This window comes from Ursus maritimus, unplaced genomic scaffold, assembly GCF_017311325.1.
Source record: "Ursus maritimus isolate PB19 unplaced genomic scaffold, ASM1731132v1 scaffold_31, whole genome shotgun sequence".
Taxonomy (NCBI): domain Eukaryota; kingdom Metazoa; phylum Chordata; class Mammalia; order Carnivora; family Ursidae; genus Ursus; species Ursus maritimus.
Genome location: NW_024425675.1, coordinates 11,722,678 through 11,737,952, shown reverse-complemented (window position 1 = coordinate 11,737,952; position 15,275 = coordinate 11,722,678).

Here is a 15,275-nt window from a genome sequence, read left to right as displayed (position 1 = left end):
GAAAAGGAAATAGCTGAACACAATGTTTCTGCTTCTTCTGAGTCTACCTTGCTTCATGGTTGAATAATGTCCTAGCTAGCTAAGGGGAAATAAATAAATGGAACCAATATTTCTCTTAAGAAATTTAAACAAAGCAAAACAAATACCCATTACAGTTCTGGAGATCTAACTCAGTGACACACCCTAATGGCTTCATTAAGTCTTTGTTCCAACGAAGTTCAAAATAATCCATTAAAAAAAAAAAACAGATGAATATGGACTAACCGCTTAATAGTTCATCTTATGTTTCCTGTAACCACTCTTATATTATTTATTTTATAATAGTAAAATAGGGTTCGACAGCTGTGGATTTGAGCAACTATAACCTGACGGCAGATCATTTAAAACACATTATATTTAAAAGAGATATCTTGATATTCTTAGGAAATCAAAGCCACTAAAATATGAAATTACAGTGCATTAAGAATGTTCAAATTATATTTTTATGGATTATAAATTGTAAGATTTTTACAAAGCCTCCAGGGAATTTTAGAATTTGCGTTGGAAGCCACTCTGTGGAATTCCATAAAACATTTTAAACGTAGGAATTTTCATGGGTCACTAAGGACTTCTGTAGAAGCCCCATAAAAGTGCAATTTCTATAAAATATTATATTAATACATTTTAGTTTATTTATCTTTGTGCCTTTCCTCCAGCCATAACCTAACAATCATCTCATCTTTTATTTTTTATGTTACTTTCTTAGGGTTATATTCAAATATAAATCTGTACATTCATTATATTTAATATGGCCTTTTGAGGACCATGTTATCCAAAAATAATATTTGAAATGGCACTGAGAAACATTTTTGTGAAACTATCAGCCAACAGTGCCATGGGTTGAGAGCAGGTTGAAATGGAGACTTTCAAACATTTCTAAATGAGAAGATTACACAGCAACAAATTTCATGACTTCAGCTTCTATAATTAAAAAAAAAAAGGGCAAGCGTTTCAATCCTTGTTCTCCCTGTGTATACCGCAGGTTGGCTGGTGAAAGCACACTTTCTCACATGTTATCACACCTATAACCTATCTTAAAAATAACCCTTACTTTTCTTTTTTTAACATAGTGAATCAAATTAAACGGACCGAATTATGCCTAGAAAACTATATGATTTGGCAGCCGCTGAGCTAAGATGGTGTATTGGTTTGCTAAAGCTGTGTGACAAAGTAGTGTTGACTGATTGGTGTAAACAAGAAATTTATTGTCTCAGCTCTGGAGGGTAGAAGTGCAAAATCATGGTGCCAGTGGGGCTGGATCCCTCTGAGGGCTGTGCCTGAAAAGTCTGTTTCAGGTCACCCTCCTTGGCTTGCAGATGGTCTTCTTCTTCTGTCTCTTTGCATTGCCTTCCGTTTGTCTGTCTCTGAGTCCAAGTCTCCCCCTATTATACAGACACCAGTCATATTGGGTTAAAGGCCCCCTTAATGACCTCATTTTAACTTGATTACCTCTGTAAAGACCTTATCTCCAAATACAATCATATTCTGGGGCACCAGGAGTTAGGATTTAAACAGGAATTTGGGGGCCACCCAATTCAATTCATAATAGATAGGTTGACCTGCCTGTCTGACCCTGCAGGCCTGCACTGGTCAAGAATATGTTGCTGCCATTACTCTTTTGGACAGTGGTTAAGAGTATAGGTCCCAGAGTTGCAGGGCCTAAATTGAGCTATTGCTTCTGACATTTGTTACCTATCTGATAGGAACTTAACATGATAGATGATATCAGGTTCCACATCTATACAATAGAGGTGAAAAAGAACCTGCCTCATGGAGGGTTTTGAGGCTTACATGATATAATCCATAAAAGTGCTTAGTACCTAGAATAGATATCCACTCATATAAATAGAGTGCCCCCTCTTATGATTTTTATTATCATGTTGTATGTCTACTGTTAATGCTGCCCTCCATTATTGGAAATTTTCTATGATAACACCTTTCATAGTTATGTTAACAAAAAAAAAAAAAAAGAGTTCCCTGGTCTATTTCAGTATTTGTAGCTTGGATATGCCTCAAGAACTTTGAATGAAAGGTACTATGTACGGTGCCTAAAATCTGATGATATTTAGAAAACTAGTGGCAGACCAATGGCTCCCTCCGCTCCCTCAGGAAGTACATATAAACAATTCTGATTCCATCTATGACTTAAAAAATTATTTTGTGCACACAAGACTGGACCGGAAGTTAATTGGACTAGATATCTAGTCTAGAGTCTCCTACTTCTCTGTGTCTGTTACAAAAGAAGATGCTTGGCGCGAGGTTAAGATTTTGTCATTTAGATCTGAGAAACAATGTCTCCCCTTCAAACATGGCAGACAGAACAGATCTTGCCTTGTTTATACTCAGTTATTTTACAGACAAGATTTTATTAAAATATAAAATTTCTAAAGAGAAAACAGAAAAGATTTTCATGTCCCAGGTAATGATCTTCTTCATTCAAGTAGTAGCTTGAACTGTAGTGAAACTTAACAATAGTTGACCTTTTTTGACCTACAACAATTGCAGTTTCATGGTTAAGTAGGCTCGCTTCTTTTAGTGGCAAAGGGACAAAAATGGTTTCAGCCCCAGCTCTACGTTAAAGGGAGGAATACAGGAGCATGAACTGTCACAGTTGTGTTTGAAATTTTCTCAAACTGAGACTTGTAAATATTGTAAAAATTATTTTGGTGATTCAGACCAACCTGAATTAGTAAAGAGAAAATGACATACCACACATTTATAATTTTAGAAGGTTTTTTCAGGAAGAACTTAAATTGTGCCTAGACGCTTGGGCAAGCATCATGCCCCATCCAGGAAAGAGCCTCTGCGCATGTCCTCTGGGAACATGGGACCTGTAGATGCAGGGGGCTTACTGATGTATGTCTCATACCTACCTGTGTGTGTTCTCATCGGCTCAAACTCTACAAGGCTGCCTGCTCTTAGGTCAGTCAATGGCAGCAAAATAGAGGTTGGTTTAGGCATTGAGAATAGAGGACCTTGTGTTTTGGGTGCCTTTCCTTGTTTCCAGCTAACTTCTAGCTTAGCACCTAGGCCTGCATATCAACCTATAGCTGTGTGTGAAAGGGGCTGGGATCGCACTGCGGTGTAAGCAGCCGGAACTCTGCAATATACGGACACCATCATATCAGAAACTCACAAGATTTTTGCCATCTTAAGGGTGCTTATGAGGTCTATGCAGACACAGGGAGTAAAGGAAGTAGCAATAGTAGCAAATGAACTTTGAAAATAACCCACTACTCGGACGCCTGGGTGGTTCAGTTAGTTAAGCATTCAACTCTTGATTTTGGCTCAGGTCCTGATCTCAGGTTGTGGGATTGAGCTCCACATTGGGCTCCCCACTCAGCAAGGAGTCTGCTTGAAATTCTCTCTCCCTCTACCCCCACTCAAATAATAAATAAATAAAGTCTTATAATCCACAGCTAGACGTCGTCAGCACAGTGTAGGTGGGAGTGACTACAGTCACATAAAACTAAAGCTATGTGGGAAGGAAACACCCTGCTTTGTGCCCACAGGACCTCTGTGCAATTTGCCATCCTGTCGCCCCAATGTCTTTAAAAGATACCCATTCATTTACAGCAAGGGAGAATAACAGTGTCCTAGTAATTGGCATTGATCTAATGGCTCATCCTTGACATGCTGTGATCCTTTCTGAACCCTGGCATCATGGCATGTTTTAGCCCACATTGTTCTTAGGACATTGGTTGTTAGCAGAGCAGTTGGAGAACCCAGTGACAACAGAGCTGACTTCCTGGGCGTGTGACCTGAGCAGTCTCACAGAGCTCTGTGCTTAAAAAGGTCCCATGCCTGGTTTAATGCTCTGCTGTCTCCATCTGGAGATTCTTAATTTTTTAACAAGGGCCTCACATTCTCATATTCCACTGGGGCCTGCAGATTACGTTGCTGATGCTGACTGACAGACAGCAAGTCTCTGTGGGCACCATCTCTAAGGAGGTCTGAAGAAATGCTGTAAGCACTCTTTATGGAATTGCAATGAATCTCAGAGATGAGGTGTGGGGATAATGTGACTCTGAAGTCTGTCAGAAAGGAAGCTTCACAGAAGAGCTCACATGGGAAAAGAAGTATGGTCAGGGTACCCCCAGAACTCGTCAGAGTGGACTGCTGCCAGCAGGACACCCTCAAGCCAGCTCTGCCTTCTCAAGAAGTAGCAGACTGACCGGATTGTCTTTAGCTTGTGGCGTCCTCTCTTCTGCTGCCCTGCCCCACTGTCCGTAGCCTCCACTCTTGCTAACCATGAGGCGAATGTTTGAAGCAAGAGAATAAAAAAGGCACTCTCATCCCTTCTCATATGCAGTAATGACCATTGACTCAAGCTGCTTTCTTCCCTAGCTAGATCTTCTTGAGGCTTCCAGAGAAAAGTGAAGAAGGCTGAACATTATCAATTTATGACAGAGACTGGTGAAGTCCTCTCTAACTGTTCATCCCAATGAAAGTGATGATGTAGTAAAACCTTATGAAATGACTACATAATTACATAATTAATCCTCCCTGGGCTGTCAGTGAATTGAATAATATTAAACCATCACAGGCAGTTTCATTTTTATTCTTTTCAAAAGTAGGTAGGCCATGTACCTCTTCAAAAAATGTGTATTACTTGATTTGGCAGACGACCCCTCTATATTAAAACTAAATAAACATTGAAAAAGTTGTCAGTCTGGTATTTTCACAAAATTTGATTTCGTGAAAAGCAAAGAATTATACATTTTTAAAAGAACAACTACTTGAAAATATAGAAAACCCTCTTGCAAACAACTGTTCAAAGAAAACAAATGACAAAATAGGTAGAAAATAAAAATCATAAAACATTTATAACCCTAATGCATACACATATATGTCAAATAAAGGAAAATAAGTGAATAAAGAGTCCAAATCAAGAAATCAAAAAATAACTATAAATGAACCTAAGAAAATGGTAGAAAAGCAGAAATGGATGAATAAGAAAACAGAAAATAATAGAATTAATAAATAAGCCCAAGAGTAGATTTTTTAAAAAGATAAAAGAAAAAGATAAAGCAATGTCTGGTCTAATCAAGAAAAGAAAGAAGGATGTATAATTCCAAATATTAGAAATGAAAGAAGAGAAATAAAGCACACAGAAAAATAACCAGCTAATCAAAAAGTAATTTACATGACTTCAGACGGTGCCTGGTTGGCTCATTTGGTAGAGCGTTCGACTCTTGATCTCAGGATCATGAGTTCAAGCCCCACATGGCATATGGAGCCCACTTAAAAAATAAAAAATAAAATAAAATAAAAAATACATGGCTTCACAATTAAATTTGAAAGCTAGGATGAAGTTTTCTAGGAAAATAAATGCTACCAAAATTGACCTCAGGAAAAATAGACCAACACACTCAGAAGAAATTAATATTATCAAAGCATCTCCTCTCCTCCAACCACATACATATCATCACACTAAATTCATATGTATCTTCTTCAAACCTTATAAAAAATATATAGTATGGTTGCTCTATAAGTTTTTTTAGAGCATAGAAAAAGAACTACCGATTCTTCTCATAGGGACAAGAACTAAAACCTGTATGTAATGTCAAACCCCAAAAAGAATCCTTAGACCATTTGTCTTTATACATATGAATGTACAATATGAACTACGATCTTATGAACTATAAATGTAAGTTAGTAGTGAATTAAAGAAATAACTCACCATGGGGTGTCTGGCTGGCTCTGTAGGTAGAGCGTGTGACTCTTGATCTTAGGGTTGTGAGTTCAAGCCCCAGGTAGGGTGTAGAGATTACTTGAAAATAAAATCTTAAAAAAAAGAAGAAGAAATAACTCACCATAACCAAATGAAATTCATCCCAGGATTGCAAGGATGGTTCAATATTATAAAACCTAAGCAAACAAAACTTAGTTTTGCCTTTTATCATATACATGAAAAGGTTGTACAGATTTTTACTGAATTTAAAGGGTATCTTTAGGATTCATATGACTTAACTATAAGCTATATAGTTCCAGGGAGCTACCCCAAGGAGAAGGCAACCATCTTCCAGAACAGTTGTAAAAACAAACAACGGTTTTGAAAATATGCCTTGCATCAATGCAAAGGCATGAGAGTGAAAGTTATATCTCATAGGGCAACTTTCTCATGTTCTGCAGTGTGAGAAGCTGAAGTTTGTATAACAACAATTGAAGATTTTCCAGAACAACACTGATATTATGCTGTTTTTATGGTTAATATAAAATGTAGTGGCATTTTTTATCAAAGACAGAAACAATTCAAGAAATTCCACTACTACTACTATTACTACTTTTATTTAACATCACTTTAGAAAAATTAGCCAAGATAACTAGACAGAAGAACTTAAATATTACATATATATGTATATGTATATATAATCAATGTATAAATCTGTATATTATATGTGTCATATATTATATATAAATAATATATATATTAGGATGGAGAATCATTTTTAATTATCTAACGGATGTATAGTATGTGACTATAAAACTTGATTACACAGAAAATCAACAGAAAAACATTAACTCAAAGTAATTCAGAAAGAGGACTGGTTGAACATTTAACCTAAAAACCAAAAAAAATTAGCATGCATGTGATTTCCCCATATTCAAACCAGTCATCAAAGGATAAATATAATGGATAAGTGGAAAAGATCTCATTTACAGTAACAACAAAAAAATACTTAAGAACAAACTTCAAAAGAAATATGCTGGATTTACAGGAAGGAAACCTCAGCAATTCTATTGAGGGGTATTTAAGAAAATTTGAATACACGAAAGGCATAACTTGTCTTTAGGACAAATCATTATTTAAAAATATCAATTCTTCTTAAATACTAGTTTACCAGCAAAATATTTTTCTGGGACCTTAACAAAATGAATCTGGAGAAATAAACATATGATCTTAGTTAGGATATCTTTGGAAAAGATTAATGAGATGAACAATCAAATAGTCATAGTTGAAAATCAAGAAATTAAGTAATTAAAATTTTTACTTAATATACTTAATTTCAAAATATGTAAAAAATTAAAATACTTTAGTGCTGAAAACAAAGTTGTTAGAAAATCATTGGAATAGAATAGTCGAGAAATAGACCCAAATTTATGGAGTTTATGAAATGTTCTTCAGGCTAAAAGCAAAATTTCAAATAATTGAGTAAAGTTGAAATAGATGTTAAGCATTTTAAAAAATAAATAAAGCTAAATATCCCATTCATTATGTCACAGCAAATTCCATATGCATCAAAATTTTAATAGTAAAAAGTGAAACTACAAAGTATCAATAGAAAGTTTAGGTTTGTTTATTTCTAATCTTGAAGTGGAGACACCATTGTTAAAGAAGATACAGAACTCACAACCATAAAGGAAAAGATCAACAAGAAACACAACACAAAGTTTTAGAAATTCATATGGCAGATTACAAAAATTAAAAAAAAGACATATTTGCAATGCGTATATCAGGGAATGCATTAATTTCTTTAATTTTCCATAAAAAATTAATTAAAAACTAGAAGTTCACAGAAAAAGAAATACAAATGGCCAGTAAATAAGTTGAATGATGCTTGGACTTCTTCATAACTAAAGAAATTCCATTTAAAACAGAAATATATTAAATTTCACTTATTAGAATTCTAGATAGTATTGGCAAAGATGTAAGGAAATGGGCATTCTCCTCTATGGTAGGAATGTTCATTGGTGCAACTTTGCCAGACAATTTGGCACTATAATTCCCCTTCAAAAAACTTGTCCTATGGATATACTCATAAATAGATGCTCCCCAAAGTATAACAAAGTATGTATGTATAAATGTTTAAATAAATATGAATACGAAAAATACACACACACACACACACACACACACACACACACACACATTTACTGCAATATCAAACTCAAGGCTGGAAGCATTTCATGTCCATGACGAGGAAAATAGTAAATATATGACGATGCACTTACAGACAAGAATACCAAAGTTGGGGCGCCTGGGTGGCTCAGTTGTTAAGCGTCTGCCTTTGGCTCAGGGCGTGATCCCAGGGTCCTGGGATCGAGCCCCGCATCGGGCTCCCTGCTCCGCTGGGAGCCTGCTTCTTCTTCTCCCACTCCCCCTGCTTGTGTTCCCTCTCTCGCTGGCTGTCTTTCCCTCTGTCAAATAAATAAATAAAATCTTTAAAAAAAAATACCAAAGCTGTTTAACAATGAATGAAGCTGGTATGTATATGCTTAATGGGGAAGGCTCTCCAAGAGAGATGGCTCATTTCCTTTCATTTCTTGGCTCATGTACATTGGCCTCATGTAATTTGACTTCTGGAAAGCACCCAGCACTATCTTCTTTTTTGTTGTTTTTTTAACAGCTTTATTGAGATATAATTCATATTTCATACGATTCACTCATTTAAAGTGTACAATTCAGTGGTTTTTAGTATATTAACAAAATTGTGCAACCATCACCACAATTTTTGTCTCCCTTAAAATAAACCCCATAGCCATCAACAGTCACTCCCATTACCAACCAGCAGCCCTAGACAACCACTAATTGACTTTCTGTCTCCATAGATGAGCTTATTGTGGACCTTTTATATAAATGGAGTTATACATACACGCGTTAAGAGTGGAATTTCTGGGTCATAAAGAAACTCTATGTTTTGAGGAACTGGGAAAATGTTTTTTCCAAAGTGGCTATACCATTTTACATTCTCATCACAATGCATGAGTGTTCTAAGTTCTCCACATCCTCACCAACACTTACTATTTGTTATCCTTTATTTTGATGGTCCTCTTGTGTGTTTAGTGATAACTCATTGTGGTTTTGACTTGCATTTCCATGATGCATGTTGAACATCTTTTCGGGTGCTTATTGGTCATTTTTATATCCTTTGGATAAATGTCTAATCAGAACCTTTGCTCATTTTTAAATTACATTATTTATCTTTTTATTATTGGATTGTAAGAGTTCTTTATATATTCTGGATACAAGTACCTATCAAGCATATGATTTTCAAATATTTACTCTTGTTTTCTGTGTTGTCTTTTCACTTTCTTCGTGGAACCATTTGCAGCACAAAAGTTAGTTTTGTTGGACTTCAATTTATCTATTTTTTTCTTTTGTCATTTATGCTTTGATGTTGTATCACAGAACGTTTAATCTCTGGTCAGAAAGATTTGCTTTTCTTTTTTTTTTTTAGATTTTATAGTCTTAGCTCTTTAAGTTTTACTTATGGGGAAAGAAAGGGGTCCCACTTCATTCTTTGCATGTGAATACCCAGTTAATTCAACACCATTTGTTGAAAAAACTGTTCTTCCCCACATTGAATTATCTTGCCAGTATTACCTACTGAATATTCTAGAATCGAATGTTGATTGATGGTTGATGAATTTTTATGACTCTTTCATTAAACAAAACTTTTCTTCTTTGTGAGTGAATTTACATAGAATTTCCATTACATTTCATGAAAAATTTGCCACTTAACTTTTTGTTACTGTCCAGTTTTCAGACACATTTGTCAGTTTTAAGGTTCTGTTTGAATTGAAAAGGCTCAATTTGAAAGGCTATGCATGTTTTCGATTTTTCCCTATTGTTGTAAAATTACAATATCACTTTGTCAGCTGATGATGACAAATGTTTTTTAGATCCTTGTCATTTACGTATTGGAGAATTACATGGAGGAGAAAAAGTAGCTCTAGAGAAAGAAAATGGAAATATTGAAGAATTTTATCCTGATTATCATAATCACAACTACCGTTTATTGAGCCCTTACTCTTCACTACATATATTATCTGATTTAATCCTTGAAGCAACCTATTTTGCAGATTAGAAAACTGAGATTAGAGTCAATGATATCCCCCAAATCACACTATTTATAGATGGTAGAGCGGGGCTTCAAAGCCAGGTCTACCTGAATCTCAAGTTCAAAGACAGTTAACTGCCCATTCCTGGAATGGTGCCCAGCATCACAGATGGCTCATGCTGAAATTCTATAAAATGGCATCATGTTCTAGGGGAATAAATTCATGTATTTGTCCAGATTAAAGACAACTATTTTGCCCAATTGAGGCAGACCAGTTAGCAAATTCATAACTTGTTAAATATGCTTCAAACAAGCACACTTCCCCTTCTGCAAAGCTTTTTCCTTCTCCAGGCAATCAGAGGTAACGAGAAACTGTGGTTCATGTTGGCAGCCTATTTGCTTCTCTCAGATCTTAGACTTCACACCAATCTCAGTCAGCAATTTTTTTTCCTATGAGACTAACTTCTGATGAAGACAGAAAGCATGGCATGGAAAAAACTCCTATTTCAACTCCGGAAGGGAATGCAGTCACATTTCTTATTGGCCTTGCATGTTCAACTCAATGGGACAATCTCAGAATCAGATGTTGATTGAATACCCTCCAAATGCATAAGCAATTTTTTTAAAGTTGAAAATGAAAAAAGATGTGACTGAATATGGAAGGCAGTTTGGGTTAATTCATTGATGAAAAGACAGAAAAGCATTTGCATTGACTATGTGAATGACCCAGAGTGAAAACCACAGATTAGTGTCAGTGCTTGGCCCTTGGCTTTAAGACTTCTCAATATTAAGCGTACTGCATAGTGAAGATTTTATATTGGGTGGAGGAGTAAAAGCGTATGTTCTGAAGGACTGGGCTTGAAGTCTATGCTCAACAATTTCTAAGAGGCTAGACTCGGAGAAATTACAAAACTCCAAATTTCAGTTCCTTGTCTATAAAATGGAGGTGTTAAGTATGTAGTCTGATGCAGAGATCAGGGGCCTCGGCTTCACACTTATTTATATCAGGGTCCAAATCCTAGTTCCTTCCCTTATCAGCAGTGTGATGTTGGATAAACAGCCTCTCTGAACCCCAGATTTTTCTTCTACAAATGGGGTTATTAATACAAAGAGTTTGTGAAAATTAAGTGAGGTAACATGTATAAAGCACACAATAAAAGTGAACTTGGCTCATATTTCATGCTAAAAAACATATGCACCGTTTGCTGTTTATTATCATTTTTGTCCCTACTATGTGACCTACCTGCTACAATGCCTACCACGTAGCAGAAATTCCATACAGATTACTCCTCTCTCCTCACTTTTAGTTTGAAAGAATATTAGTGTTTAATGATTATCCTTCCCCATGTGGACAGGCATTTCCCCTTTGGCCATCATATAATTGTAGAAAACTTCTAGCTCCTTTTCATGAGTTCTGGGTGTAGCTGTGTTATTACTTTCTCCTTAGAAGTGAACTTGAGTGTTTCAGTTTAATTACTCAAAGCCCATTGCAGAAAATATGCCTTCCCTGGGTCAGTGATTCACATAGCTGATACATACAGACGTAAAGGGGCTGGGGCAATGGCTTGCTAGCACCCTTTCTCCCTACGTGGAAAATGTGCATTTTCAATTAAGAATCTCCATGGAAGCCACTGGCTCCAGAGACAGAGACTATTTTTATCAGGGGAAGTCAGCCCCTAAAACTTTCTTTGCCAGCTGATTTTACCACAACTTCACTCCTCTTGTCTGGTTCCCCACATCCTTTTCCAACTGGAAATGAGAACTACTTTCAGGGAAATGCTTGGAAGCAGGCAGGCAGGACACGTTTTATAAAAAGCAAGTATCTGAAGTTAAGATTTCAACCTGCTGTTCCTGCAGCAGCTTCTTCCAGCTTTTACTTTCTACCCCAAAATGAAATTAGAAATATTGAAAGTGCCCTGGAAAATAAAAGGGAAAAAAAAATGAAGCACTTCTTTGGTTCTGGTTATAACGCACAGCTAATGCTTCTTTAACTTCCTCGTATGAGTCAAAAGGAACTCAGATCATTCACCAAGGTAGAGGTGACTTCCCATAGAAGGTGCTGATGGTGGGAGGAGACATGAAGTTCAATTATCCCTAACTAACTTTGAACTCCAACGATGATACTCAGAGCCTCCCATGTGCCACCGAACAACACATCATATTGTATTTGAGTTCCCGGAGTAAAGAATTTCTGTTCCTTTGGTTTTCCTTCACTTTTGAAAATGTTACAGTGGATCCCTGTTTTTAAGAATGACTTATTCTGGAAATAGAGAGGGTTTCAAGTGATGGTTAGAATCCCATGCCCAATTCCTTCTTCGATTCACTGCACCCATTTTCAGACAACTTAACCAAAGCTAGCCATGAAGATTCTGGAAACTCCTCTGTCTGTATAGGGGCTGCTCCCACTAGCAGTCTGTGCCTCTCTTTTGACTCATCAGCCACAGAACCGGAATGATTTCAGACGCTCCCAGCTTAATGTCAGAACTTAACCAGATCACCCAGTTGCACCCACTCATTTGTAGATGAAGGATTGAGTTGAGGATTAGGGAGATAAAGCAATTAATCCACAGTCACCCAAGCAGCTTGTGGCAAAACCGAGACTAGAAATCAAGATCATTTTTCATCATTCCAGACTGTCCTTCTTCCTGTTATGAAGCATTGGGAGTTTACTGAGTAGCAACTTAGCTGGGCATATTCTTGCTCTAGATTATAAATGGTCTATTCTCAAATGAACTGCAACTGTTAAATTGTTAACAGTTTAGGTATATTAAAATATGATAATTTATGCCCAAAGGCACAACTCCTATTTCTGGGCAGATGACACATACATCTATGCCAGAATTCTCCCTCTTGACTTAGGCTCACATAATATTTTGTATACAAGATAATATTCCTTAATACTCAATCAGTGCATATTTAATGTGCTTCTCCTGTGTGCTCAGCACTCTTCTAGGTGCTGTAGAAATTAGAGGGAAAAAAAGTCGTCAGTACAGATTTAGAAGACTAAAGGGCCCATGGAGGAAATATACAAGAAGTAAGTCCAAAGGCTTTGGCTCCCAAAGATATGCTGGATCCTGAAGTATCAATGCCTTCTGGGGGGCCAGTGGGGGGCCGAAATTTGATGTAGAGTCCTACTGAGACAATGTTATATCACATTGCCCAGGTCAAGGGAAAACTCTTGATGTTTCGAGATGAAAAATGCTTTACGTTGCTTAAATCAAGACTCTGTGTGTGGGTTTAATTTGTATGAAAGGAGTATGGGAGCTAAGTCATTTGCAGTCAGAGAGCTAATAAAACCCCACGAGACACCACTTTCTTTCTTAGCAGAATAATAGCTAAAAGTTAAAGATGATTATGACTTTTAGTCTGTGAGCTTTTCTGCTGACAGAGATCTTTTTCATGTGTGTGTTAGATCTAAATGGAACGATGGATGTCCTTGAAAAAAAGATGTTGCCTCTAGAATTAGGTTCTTCTTGGTTCCATAAGGATGATTTGTGACTCAAGGTTTGAAAAGAATTTTGATGTAGTTGTAAGAAGAGAAGCACATCTTGAAATGGTTTCCAAGTTTGTCAAACTTCTTTTCTTTAATGAATTAAATGCTGTCTTCCAGCCCTAGCTCTTAGAATGTTATAAATTGATTTAACTCTGAAGTTTACAAAGGACTTGAATTCCCCTGCTAGAAGAGGAAGAGAGGCCGGTATCATTACGTTCATGTTAGAGATGAAGAAACTCAACTTCAGAGAGGTTAGGTGACTTGCCCAAGGTTATACAGCTAATAATTGGCACAGTTAGATGAGAAGAGAGGCCTTTACTGATTCCATCCAGTGCTCTTTCTGTCACACTCTAACGGCGTAGCATTGGAAGGACGGAAGGGGAAAGTAAGTAAGATGAAGGCAAGGGTTAGGACTGATGAGATACTTGCTACGGTAATCCAGCTTCCCCCAAAGTAAAACAGTTGGAAAAGAAAACTGACTCCATTTTTATATGTTTTAAAGCCCTCACCAGTGTTATATAAAATGAAAAATTAATGAACACCTGTAAAAGATTTCATTGCCCCACTCTCTGGGGCCACAATTTAAAGTTAATGTTATTTTCTGTATTAATAGCTGCTCCCAGTGATGTTTCCTTTTAAATTAATGCAGATGCCAGGCAATTTGGAAGAGACCAAATAGACCAAGAGGAGCAGCTCACATTGCTCACTCAGCAGCCCTCTCATTTGAAAAGAGAGCTTCAGGACCAGTCACTGCCTTTGGGACCTTGTTGGCGGTCATTAGAGGCACACAAGCTCTCCTTAAGAATAACATCCTCTATTTCTCATCCTTTGGAAAACTGGTGGGCTCCTAGTAATTGTAGACTAGAATTCCATTATCACAATACTCCCACAGAGTTTCTCTTCCACTCTTCATTTTTTAAACATTTTCCTTAAACATGACTGCCTGCTCCAGCACCGGTAAGGGAGTGGGATGCCACGCTCTGCTCATAAAATGGTAATGATCATCATCGGGGCGATTGCGGATGAAGAATGGAAACGTCCTCAGAGCCTAGGCTTTAGTATTCGGAAGCATCCTCAAGATTTTGCAAACTCTCCAAGTCATGTCTTTATTCTGGAAGAGCTGAGGCTGCAGCCCACCCCCCTTTCGCCTCCAGCCTGACCTCCCTGAAGGGAAGAGAACCTCCTAAATGTTCCCAGGTTCATGGCTAACCCCTTCTCATCAGAGACGTAATTATTTCTCTGGGCAGGAAGCAAGGGAAATGTGTGGGTGTCTTTTCTGACACTGGTTTGAAGTTATTCTGATAAATTAGCCTGAGTAGAGTAGAATTCCTCAAGTGCAGTGAACATTTCATTTTGAATTCATGTCGGGCCTTTGTATGTGCCTGTTCCCCTTCCTGTTAATCTCTAAGTTTGCTTTTGAAGCACAACAATATGGAGAATTAATGAAGGAGCTGTAGAATTAAGACTCCAAATATTACCAGTAATATATGCACCCCATATATATATACATATATATATAATGTACACATGCTACTGTATAAATATGCACTAATACACAAAAATGCATTTTAATCTATGCATAGAAAATGCAAAGCAAAGGTGAGATGACTACAAATAGGAGTTGTATGTTTCCTTTACTCTAAAGAATCATCTTAAGTCCTTCCTTAACCAAGGTTTTAAAGTCTTTATGAGGTCATCAGACTAACCATCACGTTCTAATCGCCCTTTTCTCTCTAGTGGCCCGGTTGGGATATTTGGTAGGGAGAACAATCTTAATGTACTTTATAGACAGTCCCTGACTTTGGGGATGGTTCAACTTCTGATTTTTTGACTTTACATGGTATGAAAGCAATACACGTTCAATAAAAACTATCCGTCGAATTTTGAATTTGGATCTTTTCCTGGGCTGGCGATGTGCAGTGTACATTCTCCCGTAATGCTGGGCCGCGGCAGCGAGC